Source organism: Neoarius graeffei, chromosome 10, assembly GCF_027579695.1.
Source record: "Neoarius graeffei isolate fNeoGra1 chromosome 10, fNeoGra1.pri, whole genome shotgun sequence".
NCBI lineage: Eukaryota > Metazoa > Chordata > Actinopteri > Siluriformes > Ariidae > Neoarius > Neoarius graeffei.
This window is the reverse complement of record NC_083578.1, coordinates 29,077,594-29,091,412: the sequence shown is the minus strand read 5'-3', so window position 1 is coordinate 29,091,412 and position 13,819 is coordinate 29,077,594. Positions and strand designations below refer to the sequence as shown.

Below are 13,819 nucleotides of genomic sequence, written 5' to 3'. Positions count from 1 at the left end.
CTGCTCTTGGCAGACATACACTCAGTGGACACTTTATTAGGAATGCCATACTAATACTGGGTTGTATTAGAATTCATGGCATGGGGGGCGTCGTGGCTCAGGTGGATAAGGCGCCATACCATAAATCCGGGCGACCCAGGTTCGATTCCGGCCTGAGGTCATTTCCCGATCCCTCCCCGTCTCTCTCTCTCCCGCTCATTTCCTGTCTCTACACTGTCCTATCCAATAAAGGTGCAAAAAGCCCAAAAAATATCTTTAAAAAAAAAAAAAAAGAATTCATGGCATGGATTTCACAAGGTGTTGTCAGAGTTCCTTTGAGAATCTGTTCCATGTTGCATAACACAATTGCTGCACATTCATGTTATGAATCTCTCATTCTGCCACATCCAAAAGGTGCTCAGTTGGGTTCAGATCTGGAGACTGGGGACGCCACTGAAGTACACTTACAGTGGTGCTTGAAAGTTTGTGAACCCTTTAGAATTTTCCATATTTCTGCATACTGTAAATATGACCTAAAACATCATCAGATTTTTACACAAGTCCTAAAAGTAGATAAAGAGAACCCATTTAAATATTATACTTGGTCATTTATTTATTGAGGAAAATCATCCAATATTACATATCTGTGAATGGCAAAAGTATGTGAACCTTTGCTTTCAGTATCTGGTATGACCCCTTTGTGCAGCAATAACTGGAACTAAACGTTTCCAGTAACTGTTGATCAGTCCTGTGCACCGGCTTGGAGGAATTTTAGCCCATTCCTCCATACAGAACAGATTCAATTCTGGGACGTTGGTGGGTTTCCTCATATGAACTGCTCGCTTCAGGTCCTTCCACAACATTTCGATTGGATTAAGGTCAGGACTTTGACTTGGCCATTCCAAAACATTAACTTTATTCTTCTTTAACCATTCTTTGGTAGAATGACTTGTGTGCTTAGGGTCCTTTGTGACCTTGTTGACTATTACATGCCTTGCTCTTGGAGTGATCTTTGTTGGTCGACCACTCCTGGGGAGGGTAACAATGGTCTTGAATTTCCTCCATTTGTACACAGTCTGTCTGACTGTGGATTGGTGGAGTCCAAACTCTTTAGAGATGGTTTTGTAACCTTTTCCTGTCTGATGAGCATCAACAATGCTTTTTCTGAGGTCCTCAGAAATCTCCTTTGTTTGTGCCATGATACACTTCCACAAACATGTGTTGTGAAGATCAGACTTTGATAGATCCCTGTTCTTTAAATAAAACAGGATGCACACTCACACCTGATTGTCATTCCATTGATTGAAAACACCTGACTCTAATTTCACCTTCAAATTAACTGCTAATTCTAGAGGTTCACATACTTTTGCCACTCACAGATTATGAAATATTGGATAATGTTCCTCAATAAATAAATGACCAAGTATAATATTTTGTCTCATTTGTTTAACTAGGTTCTCTTTATCTACTTTTTAGGACTTGTGTGAAAATCTGATGATGTTTTAGGTCATATTTATGCAGAAATATAGAACATTCTAAAGGAATCACAAACTTTCAAGCACCACTGTAACTCAATGTCATGTTCATTGAACTAGTTAGCAACAATACAGACAATGCTCACTTGGTATTAAGGGCCAGAAAAACATTCTCCACACCATTATACCACCACCAGCAGCAGCAAGAACTATTGACACAAGGCATGTTGGGTCCTTGGAGTCATGCCATTAACACCAAATTCTATCCGTAACATGTGCATGTCACAGTAGAAATTAAGATTACAGGTAACTTTTTTTCAACCTTCAACATTCCAGTTTTGGTGAGCCTGTGTCCATTGTAGCTTCAGATACCTGTTATTGAGTGGAACCCAGTGTGGAGTTCTCTGGTTGGAGCCATTCCACCTCAAGTTTTGATGTATTGTGCTTTCTGAGATGCACTCTCTCTCTCTCCTAGTTAAGATGCTCTTAGTGTTAAGAGGCTTTTGGGAAACTCACCCCTGGCCATTCTTCTTTGACCTCTCTAAAAATGGTCATCAGTCTTCAGATACCCTGCTGGCATAATAAGCTGGCGAAAGGAGGAGATAGGGGCCACTGACATCAGGACAAGCAAACTCCTGACAATGCATGGAGGGTTTCACCCCAAGTCCAGCATCCTGAGGCTGTACGCTAAGAAGAATGAAGGAGGCTGAGGACTAGTGAGCATCAGAGCCACTATCCAGAATGAAACAATAAAGATTCATGAGTACATCAGGGAAATGGCCCCAAATGATGAAGTGCTTCATGAATACGTCTGGCAGCAGAAACCTGAGAAGGAAGTGCAAGAGGAACTGTCATGGAAAGACAAACCACTGCACAGGATGGGATGTACAACCAGCAGATAGAAGAAGTAGCTGATATTGAAAATTCCTACTAGTGGCTGGATAAAGCTGGACTGGAAGATGGCACAGAGGCACTAATCATAGCTGCACAGGAACAGGCCCTAAGCACAAGCTCGATAGAGGCCGGGGTCTACCAGACAAGGCAGGACCCTAGGTGTAGACTGTGCAAAGATGCCCCCAAGACAATTCAGCATATAACAGCAGGGTGTAAGAGGCTAGCAGGAAAAGCGTATATGGAATGCCATAACCAAGTGGCTGGCATAGTGTACAGAAACATCTGTGTTGAGTATGGACTGGAAGTCCCAAGGTCAAAGTGGGACAAACCTCTGAAGGTGGTTAAGAATGATCAAGATAAGATCCAATGGGACTTCCAGATGCAGACGAACAAACTGGTAATGGCTGGCTAACCAACCGGACATGATAATGGTGGGCAAACGGGAGAACAAGGCTGTGGTGATAGATATGGCAACACCAAGTGACAGTAACATTAGGAAAAAAGGAACTTGAGAAGCTCGAGAAGTATCAAGGTCTGAAAGGATAGATAGATAGATAGATAGATAGATAGATAGATAGATAGATAGATAGATAGATAGATAGATAGATAGATAGATACTTACTTACTTACTTACTTACTTACTTACTTACTTACTTACTTACTTAATTAATCCCAGAGGGAAATTCAAGGTATCCAGTAACATTTCCGCATTGCACAAGATCAATATAAAAACTAAATAGCATTATATAAGGAGGCTGTATAAAAAACTAAAATACAAAATACCAAAAGAAATAAAACATTACCAATAAAAGCAAGTAATAGAATATACAGCTTTCAGTGTGTGAGGTAGTACAGTTGGCAGTAACCAGTCACAGTGCAAATAAGAGTGTAATGAGCAGTGCAAATACTTTGTGGACAGTTACATACATGCGCAGTGTGTTTAGTGGCATATGGTAGATAAAAAGCATTGTATATTACATGATAGGCATAGTTAAAGTATATATCAGTACATATAGTATATGTAATAGTGTGATAGTATACGATATATAATATTAAGTTAGTATATAAATGTAGAGCTCGTTTCCAAAATGCTATAAATCCATTTTGATTGTTTTCAGAAAAATGGCATTTATTTACCCAGACCCATACATTTTGCAAATATTTAATTTGTCCTGTTATAATAGATAGTTGGTTCAGTCTGAACATTTAACAATAATTGACAAATCTAATGACAATGTTATTGATTATAAATCCAAAGTTAATTATATATTTTTTCAAAACGCTATAAATCCACTCACTTTTTTCAAAATGCTATAAATCCATTCATTTCTGTCTTTGTTTTTAAAACAAGAGAACATGCTGTAGATATATAATATCAGGAACTTTTATCATACAATTTATAATAAAATCAAATAAATTATATAAACACTTAAAGAACATTCATTCATTTATGTTTAATCTTATGTTTTAAGACTGTCCACCACAGAAAACAACTAACTAAATAACAAATAGCCAGTTAGTTCAATTTTTTAAATGCAGTCCATTCAAAATGCCACCTTAAATAGCATGACAAAACCACTAATTAAATAACAATAAACATTGATAAAAATACATTCAATAGTCAAGTTATTCAGTAAAGTGTTGAACCTGTAAAAACAGCACCATTGCCCGCTACATAAAAGAAATAACTTCAAAATAACACACATAATGACTAGGTCATCAGGTGTTAATTTATCTGAATGGCAAAAGTTTTTGGCAGCAGTGTGTTTACATCCAACGGCGGGAATCAGCCCGCTACCAGAATAGCGAATTTTCTTAGTTTGCTCTCATTCATTGTTATCTCCGGTTTCCCCCACAATCCAGAGACATGCAGTTAGGTTGACGTGGGGCGGCCTTGGGCTGAGGTGCCCTTGAGCAAGGTACCTGACCCCTGACTGCTCCCCGGGTGCTCTGGTGTGGCTGCCCACTGCTCTGAGTGTGTGTGCGTGTGTTCACTGCTTCAGATGGGTTAAATGCAGAGGATGAATTTCACTGTGCTTGAAGTGTGCATGTGACAAATAAAGGTTTCTTCTTCTTTTCTTCTTTGTTTAAACAACATCTACCACCTGGTGTAGGTCTCACAGGTTCTTCAGAACCATCAAAAGTATTCACAACCACCATTTGCAAAAGTTATTTCTGCTCAAGAAGCTACACAAGCAAACAAAACTCCTCGCTTCAGGGTGCTGCCATGTGGGATAGTGTCGAATGCTGACTGAACTCTGATTGGTCTAGAGGAAATGTTGCACTCAGCCAAAAAACAGGTGTAGCGCCTATTGCGTTTTGGAGAGAAACTACAATTTGCAGCACATATAAACAAGGAAATATAGCGATTTGGCATGAAACATTAATGGAGCAGTGAATAGGCTCAGTACACAGCAGAATAGCGCGACAAACTCGTTTTTTTTTTTTAATTTGGCGTTTATCGCATTTTGGAAAAGAGCTCTTCAAATATTAAGTTAGTATATATAGCAGCATGTATAATATATAAGTAAGTGGGTACATTATAACAGTATAGAATAATAAAGTATATAATAAGGTAAAGTACAACATACCAGCTTATCTACAAATATCTGTATATACCCCATCTATGCATATAATGTACATCTATGTAAGCAGCAGAAAAGTGCAATGGACATGAAAAGAGCAGTGTAACTAGTCCTGAGTACAGCAGAGTTACAGAGTCTTATTTTTGCTGAGCCGGGAGTAATTGAACAGTCTAATGGCCTGAGAGACAAAAGACTTCCTGAATCTGTCTGTGGTGCAGGGCACGAACAACAGTCTGCCACTGAACGAGCTCCTCTGCCTGATGCTGGCGCCGTGCAGAGTGTGGTGAAAGTTGTCCATGATTAAGAGCAGTTTGCTCAGGGCCCTTCGCTCTGCCACTGATGTAAGGGACTCCAGCTCAAGTCCCAGCACAGAGCCAGCTTTCCTTACCAGCCTGTCGAGCCATCCAGCATCTCTCTTCTTAATGCTGCCTCCCCAACACACTACAGCACAGAAGAGGACACTGGCTACCACAGACTGGTAGAACATCAGCAGCAGTTTTCAGGCAGATCCTGAAGGACCTGAGCCTCCTCAAGAAGTAGAGTCTGCTCTGACCCTTCCTGTAGAGCCCCCATACTCAAATAGCGGCCCCCGGGCCATTTTAGGCCCCCGGGGGGTCTATTTCTGGCCCGCGAGCTGTTCTGTGTTTTTTTTTTTTCAATCGCGCTGTCCGCTCTTATTTTGAAAGAGCTCCCCTCACGCTGCGACGAGATGTGAGGATTGCCTCCATGGCAACGATAAACAAATAGCAAGGCTAATCTAAGCCCTCGCAAAACTCCAGACAGTCAGTTTACCGGCCGTAGCCACAATGGCATGCTCGAAGTTTGCACCAAAAAGAAAACTGGACAGCGAGAACCGCCAATTCCAACCAGAATGGACAGAAAGGTTTGCGTTCTTTCTTCCACCATCCAGCACTCGACCTTTGTGTTTAATCTGCCAAGAAAGTGTCGCGGCAATAAAAATGTAAAAATAAAATAAAAATGCGGTATTGCAACCGGCTCACTAATGAACATACACATCAGTGTGTCTCCCTGGCTATCACACCATTCAAACCAAGGTTCCAAACATTGGCCAAAGACACATGAGGCCATTTCTCCCATTAAGCAATATTGAGAGTGTGAGTTAGTTCTTGAGTTTGTTAACCAAAGCACAGAAAATGGGCAGCTTGAAGGGTATTTGTTTTGGATTATTAACAGGGTAATGTTTTATTCAGTTATTTATTTGTTTTATTTATTTTATTCAGTTATTTATGCCCAAATGAAAAATATATTTTTATTTTAGGTAGGCCCTAATACTGTTGTGTTCAATGACAAGGAAATGTTAAAATAAATGCGTTACATTATTATGGCATGTATCATACACATTCTCAATAAATGGCCCTTTGAGTAAATGGAAAAAAAAAAAAAGGCCCCTCATCATTTCTATTTGAGTACCCCTGCTGTAGAGGGTGTCAGTGTTCACTGTCCAGTCCAGCTTGTCATCCAGATATACACCCAAGTATTTGTAGGTCCTGACCATCTCCACATCAACCCCCTCAATAGAGATTGACTGCAGAGTCGGCCTGGGCCTTCTAAAGTTCACAAGCATTTCTTTTGTTTTGCCAATGTTCAGCTGCAGGTGGTTGGATTTACACCACAACACAAAATCCTGTATCAGGCTCCTGCACTTCTCCTCCTGTCCATCATGAACACATCCCACAATCTCAGTATCGTCTGAGAACTTCTGCATGTGGCAAGACTCCAAGTTGTATTTGAGGTCTGATGTGTAGAGAGTGAACAGAACTGGAGACAGCACAGTCCCCTGTGGTGCTCCCATGCTGCTGATCACTGTGTCAGAAATGCCATCCCTGATCCTGATGTTTTGTGGTCTCCCGGTGAGGTAGTCTGTGATCCAGGAGACCAGATGTGTGTCCTGTAAGTGCAATAGGCTTATCAAATCAGTCTCATGTAAAAAGGGATCAGTCTCATAAATTCATTAATCATTAATTCAAGTGTCTAATAGTTTATAGCTAAACTATTAAAATCACTGGAATAATTTGGTGGTGATGTTGCTATAGTTTATTGAGTATTGTAGCTCTAATGTAATATGTTTACTCTAGATCTATAACATTCACATAATAACCAAATGGGTGAAGGCAATTAGAATACCTTTTTTGGCAGAGGTTGGCATTCAGTGAGTGTTGTAGCAATAAACAGGACACAGTGTATTCCAAAGATACCATTTATTGAAATAGCTGACATGAATTAGCAAACTAATACTAATCAGATATACCAACAATAGCAGCCAAGGAATAATTCAATATAAATGGTGATACAATGTATACAAATAAGAATCAGTAGTGTATATGATAATTAAGGCACTAATGGTGATCAGAAGTAATAAGCTATATGCCAGTGTTACAGTGAAGGGGTGAGTGGATGTTAAAATGTGATAGGGAAATCACGTGTTTATGTGTGTGGGTGTGTGTGGGTACGTGTGTGAGAGTGTGTGTATGGAATGCGAATGGAATGCGCAAACCCTGTGCCAGGCCGCACCCAGAAAGGGGAGGGCCAACCCAGGAAGAGCGCGCGAAAAGAAGAAACAAAGGAATCTGTAGTTTAAACTAGTCTCGACTAGGCCTTAAACCCAAACTTCTACTTAACCCTTAGCTAGTCCTGAAATCCCAATGTTGAGGAGTGGAGTACGATGGAGGGAGTTAATAAGAGAGTGAGAGAGAGAGAGAGAGAGAGAGAGAATGCATGCACAATCTAACTAAATACAGAGAGTAAACAAAGTAAATCAAACAACACGCGGTCTAAGACCGACTTTCATGTGAATCAAAATGCATACATTTAAACCATAAATGAATTCAAATGAACAACATTCTTCACATTAACTAGCCCCAACTAAGACTCAGATGCCAGCCTTACTTGAGATCGCTCTTGGCAGCTGAAAGTTCGCCTTCTGTTATCCGAAGACAGCGTGGAGTGCAGGTCCAGGAAGAAAACAGTTCTATTCCTTTCACAGCTCATCAGCTGAAGATCTTCGGTGTTCCATCGGTCGTCCAATGATCTGGAAGGAATCTTATTTATAGTTCATTGACGTTGAGATAGGGAAAACGGATCTGGTCACCTTTTTTCTTTAAAATACTGTGTGGGCTGCAGTAACTAACTGGTTCAGTTATTATTACAACTCTGTGAAGGTCAAATACATTGAACTTTGGCTAAAGATCTGGTATCAATAGCTCGTTCTTTGTTCTTTGTCCTTCTGTAGCACTGATGCACGTCTTCTCTTTCACGCGTGGAATCCACCGCCAGAGAGAAAGAATTTCAATTTCGTGGGTTTTAAGCACAGTCGTGACGTCACTGTATTTGGTATCCAGTATCATCTCTGTATCCAATACTATTACAGGGAGTCAGAAGAATGGGCGGAGATAGAACATGGCATCGAGTACAGGGATTGGTGTGTTCAATGCTGTACAGTGAAAGGGAGAAGATGGTTCATAAATGGTTACTATGGCTACAGGCATGGCAGTCCATCCCTACAGTCCACCTCCATTTCCTTCAGCTTATTTCTCAGTAGAAGGGGCTGGATGGTGTTAAAGGCGCTGAAGAAGTAAAAAAACCATGATCCTCACTGCGCCGCTCCCCTTGTCCAGATGAGAGTGAGTCCTGTGCAGAAGATATAGGATGGTGTCATCCACTCCCACCTTCTCCCGGTATGCGAACTGCAGTGGGTCCTCAGCAAGGTGGACCTGGGGTCTGAGGAAATTCAGCAGCAGTCGCTCCATGGTCTTCATCACGTGTGATGTCAAGGCGACTGGCCTGTAGTCATTCAGTTCCTTTGGATGTATTTTCTTAGGAACTGGAATGAGGCACGACATCTTCCACATGACAGGAACCTTCCTGAGGCAAAGGCTCAGGTTAAAGATGTGTTGGAGGGGCTCCCCCAGTTGGGCAGCACAGGCCCTCAGCATCTTGGGACACACCTTGTCCCGGCCTGCTGCTTTCCTGGGGTGGAGTCTTCTCAGCTCTCTCCTGACTTGGTCTGCAGTGAAGATGGGGGGACTGGGGGAGTGGATGTGTATTCCGTCTGCAGGAGGTGTTGATGGCTCTAATGCTGATGATGTTGATGGCAGGGGTGAGGGCTGATCTGCTGGTGATGGTGACGGTGACGAGGTGACAACTGCTGCAGGAGGAGGGGAGGAGGTGGCAGCAGGAGCAGGACAATCAAACCTGTTGAAGAAGTGGTTAAACTGGTTTGCCCTGTCCATGCCCCCATCTGCTGAGCTGCCGCTGTTCTTCTTGTAGTCTGTGATGGTTTTCATCCCATCCCAGACCTCCTTCATGTTGTTTTCTTGCAGCTTCTGTTCCACCTTTTTCCTGTATGACTCCTTGGCCTCTTTTAGCCGGACTTTGAGTTCCCCCTGTACACGCTTCAGCTCTGACCTGTCTCCATCTTTGAACGCCCTCTTCTTTTGGTTGAGGAGGCCATTAACTTCACTGGTAATCCAGGGCTTGTTGTTTGGAAAGCAGCGTACAGTTTTTGAGGGAACAACAACGTCCCTGCAAAAGTTCAAGTAGTCCGTTATGCAGTGTGCCACCTCCTCAATGTCCTCCCCATGCAGGTCTAACAGTACATTCCAGTCAGTCGTCTCAAAACAGTCCTTAAGAGTTTCCTCTGCCTTGGGAGACCAGGTCCTGAATGAACGCATAGTGGTGGGCTGCCTCAGAACCATTGATTTGTACTGAGGCTGTAGGAGAACCAGATTATGGTCAGATCTCCCCAGCGGTGGTAGTAGGATTGCCCTGTATGCATCCCTTACATTGGCATACAATAGGTCTATGGTCCTGTATTTCCTAGTGGGACAGTCCACAAACTGATAAAAGGCAGGGAGAGTGGAGTCCAGGGTGACATGGTTAAAATCCCCAGAGATCGCAAAGAAAGCCTCGGGGTGTTGTGTCTGCAGCACTGCTATGGTGGAGTGAATGACGTCACACGACGCCTGCATGTCCACACGCAGAGGAATGTAAACACAGGTGAAAATGACATGTGTAAACTCCCAAGGCATGTAATATGGTCGGAGACTCACTGCTAACAGTTCAATGTCCCAGAAGCAGATGATCACCTTAACATTTACGTGTACCGGGTTGTACCATCTGGTGTTAATAAACAGTGTGAGTCCCCCACCTTTGTGCTTGCCGCTCAGCTTCGCGTCCCTGTCCGCTCTCACTGTAGTGAATCCAGGTAGCTCCACATTAAAGTCCAGTGTGTCGCTGTTAAGCCACGTCTCTGTGAAACACAACAAACTACACTCCCTGTAGAGCCTCTGGGTTTTCACCAGTCCTGCCAGCTCATCAGTTTTGTTGGTTAGCGAGTTCACATTCCCCATAAGCACTGACGGAACTGAGGATTTGTACCTCCACTGCCCCTCCACCTTCTTAGCCTTGCGCTTGGCCCCGGCTCTGCAGCCCTGGTACCTCCTCCTCAGTTCCACAGGTATAGAATGGACAATGCCCTTGCGTCCCCTTGGTCGTAGGGCGAGCAGTTGTTCCCGAGTATAACCACGAAAATCTCCACTGCGCCGCATGTTGACACCAAAAATATCCATAAAATATAAATACACACCAGAAAGACTAAAATAAAAACTCTAACCCCCCCACTAAAGTCAAAGAAAGAATATAAATACACACCAGAAAGACTAAAAGACTAAAAAAAAACCCCCGCTAAACTCAAAGAAAGGCGATATGGATGGAGCTACTGGAGAAGCCACCACTCTGCATCAGCGCTACTACAACAGTGTGGAAGATGAAGACAACATTGGTCCCTATGGTGATAGGAGCGCTTGGTACAGTGACCCCCAAACTGGGAGAGTGGCTCCAACAGATCCCAGGAACAACATCCGAGATCTCTGTTCAAAAAATTGCAGTCCAAGGAATGGCAAAGATACTGCACAGGACCCTCAAACACACACACACACACACACACACACACACACACACACACACACACACACACACACACACTTTAATAGTAACTGTTTCTTGATTCTAAGATTCCTGTTCTTGGCTGGCAGGAATGGAACTCTATGTGGTCTTCTGCTATTGCAGAAGATGCTTTTCTGCTCAGCACAGTTGTAAAGAGTGATTACATGAGTTGCTATATCCTTCCTGGCAGCTCAAACCAATCTGCCCATTTTCCTCTGATGTCTCTTATCAACAATGCGTTTCACCACAGAAATGTCACTCACTCAATGTTTTTGTTTTTCACACCATTCTGTGTAAACTCTGGAGACTGTTGTGTGTGAAAATACTCAAACCAGTCCATCTGGCACCAACATCCATGCTGCAGTGAAAGTCACAGAGATCACAATTTTTCCCATTCTGAAGTTTGATGTGAACATTAACTGAAGCTCTTGATTTGTATCTGCATGATTTTATGCATTGTGCTGCTGACAAAGGATATATATAAATCTCCTTCTCACCCCCGGCGGGGGGGGGGTATCCATGTCATCCTCAAGCTCGGGTCCTCTACCAGAGGCCTGGGAGTTTGAGGGTTCTGCGCAGTATCGTCGATGTTCCTAGGACTGCGCTCTTCTGGACTGAGGCTTCAGATGTTGTTCCTGGGATTTGCTGGAGCCACTCTCCCAGTTTGGGGGTTACTGCCCCAAGTGCCCCCACTACCACGGGGACCACGCAACCCTTGACCTTCCACATCCGTTCCAGCTGCTCTTTCAACCCTTGATACTTCTCAAGTTTCTCATGTTCCTTCTTCCTGATGTTGGCATCAGCTGGGATCGCCACATCTATCACCACCACCCTCTTCTGCTCTTTGTCCACCACCACTATGTCCGGTTGGTTAGCCAGGATCTGTTTGTCAGTCTGGAAGCTGAAGTCCCACAGAACCTTGGCCCTGTTGTTCTCAGCCACCTTCTGTGGTATGGCCCATTGGGACTTGGGTACTTCTATTCCATACTGGTTGCAGATGTTCCTGTATACTATCCCAGCCACTTGGTTGTGCCTCTCCATGTACGCTGATCCAGCTAGCATCTTACACCCTGCTACTATGTGCTGGACTGTTTCAGGGGCTTCTTTGCACAGTCTGCATCTTGGGTCTGATCTACTCTGGTAGATCCTGGCCTCTATGGCTCTTGTGCTTATGGCCTGTTCTTGTGCTGCCATGATTAGTGCCTCTGTGCTGTCTGTCAGTCCTGCATTATCCAGCCACTGGTAGGATTTCTTGATATCAGCCACTTCCTCTATCTGACGGTGGTACATGCCATGTAGGGGTTTGTCCCTCCAGGTTGTCTGTTCCTCCTCCTCCTCCTCTGCACTCTCATCAGGGTTCTGCTGCCTGAGACATTCACTTAGCAGTTCATCCTTTGGGGCCATCTTTCTGATGTATTCTCGGATTTTCGATGTTTCATCCTGGACCGTGGTCTTGATGCTCACTAGCCCTCGGCCTCCCTCTTTCCGCTTAGTGTATAGTCTCAGGGTGCTGGACTTGGGATGGAACCCTCCATGCATGGTGAGGAGCTTTCTAGTCTTGATATCTGTGGCTTCTATCTCCTCCTTTGGCCAGTTTATGATACCAGCGGGGTATCTGATGACTGGTAGTGCATACATGTTGATGGCTCAGACCTTGTTCTTACCATTCAGCTGACTTTTCAGGACCTGCCTTACTCTCTGGAGGTATTTGGCTGTGGTTGACTTCCTTGTGGCCTCTTCATGGTTTTCATTAGCCTGTGGGATGCCAAGGTACTTGTAGCTGTCTTGGATATCACCTATGTTGCCCTCTGGTAGGTCAATCCCCTCAGTCCGGATCATCTTGCCTCTCTTTGAGACCATCCGGCCACACTTGTCCAATCCGAATGACATCCCTATGTCATCGCTGTAGATCCGGGTGGTGTGGATCAGCGAGTCTATTTCTCGCTCGTTCCTGGCATACAGCTTGATGTCATCCATGTAGAGCAGGTGGCTGATTGTTGCCCCACTACGGAATCGGTACCCATAGCCGCTCTTCGTGATGATCTGACTGAGGGGGTTCAGGCCTATGCAGAACAGCAGTGGTGATGGCACATCTCCTTGGTATATGCCGCACTTGATGTTGACTTGGGCAATGGGTTTTGAGTTGGCCTCTAGGGTTGTCTTCCACATTTCCATTGAGTTCTGGATGAAGGTCCTTAGGTTCCTGTTGATCTTATACAGTTCCAGACATTCCAGTATCCATGTGTGTGGCATTGAGTTGTAGGCTTTCTTGTAGTCAATCCAGGCAGTGTTTGGTCTGTCTCTTCTTACAGTCTCAGGCGACTGTTCTATCAACCAGTAGCTGGTGCTTGGCTCCTCTGGTGTTACTGCCAATTCCTTTCTGTGCCTTGCTCATGTATTGAGCCACATGCTTACTCATTTTTGCCGCAATGATGCCTGACAGGGCCTTCCATGTTGTGCAGAGACAGGTAATTGGCCGGTAGTTGGATGGGATGGGTCCCTTCTGGGGGTCCTTCATGATTAGGACTATTCTGCCTTGGGTTAGCCATTCTGGGTGGGTCCCATCCCTCAGCAGCTGGTTCATCTGTGCTGCTAGGCGTTCATGGAGTGCAGTTAGCTTCTTCAGCCAGTACGTATGGATCATATCGGGGCCTGGTGCTGTCCAGCTCTTCATCTTTGACACTCTTTCTTGGACGTCTGCCATTGAGATGGTTACTGGTTCTTGTTCTGGGAGGTTGCTGTGGTCAGCTCTTAGGTCCACTAACCATTGGGCATCGGTGTTGTGTGATGCCTTTCTTTCCCATATGTCACTGTCTGTCAGTCCTGCATTATCCAGCCACTGGTAGGATTTCTTGATATCAGCCACTTCTATATATATATATGTGTGTGTGTGTGTGTGTGTGTGTGTGTACACCATGCCTG

At 43.9% G+C, this 13,819-nt stretch overlaps 1 protein-coding gene across 11 annotated transcripts in view; it reads left to right on the top strand.

The window, feature by feature from the left end:
* LOC132893007 (ERC protein 2) overlaps positions 1-13,819 on the top strand; it is a 684,550-nt gene that overhangs the window by 341,686 nt on the left and 329,045 nt on the right. The window lies entirely within an intron of this gene.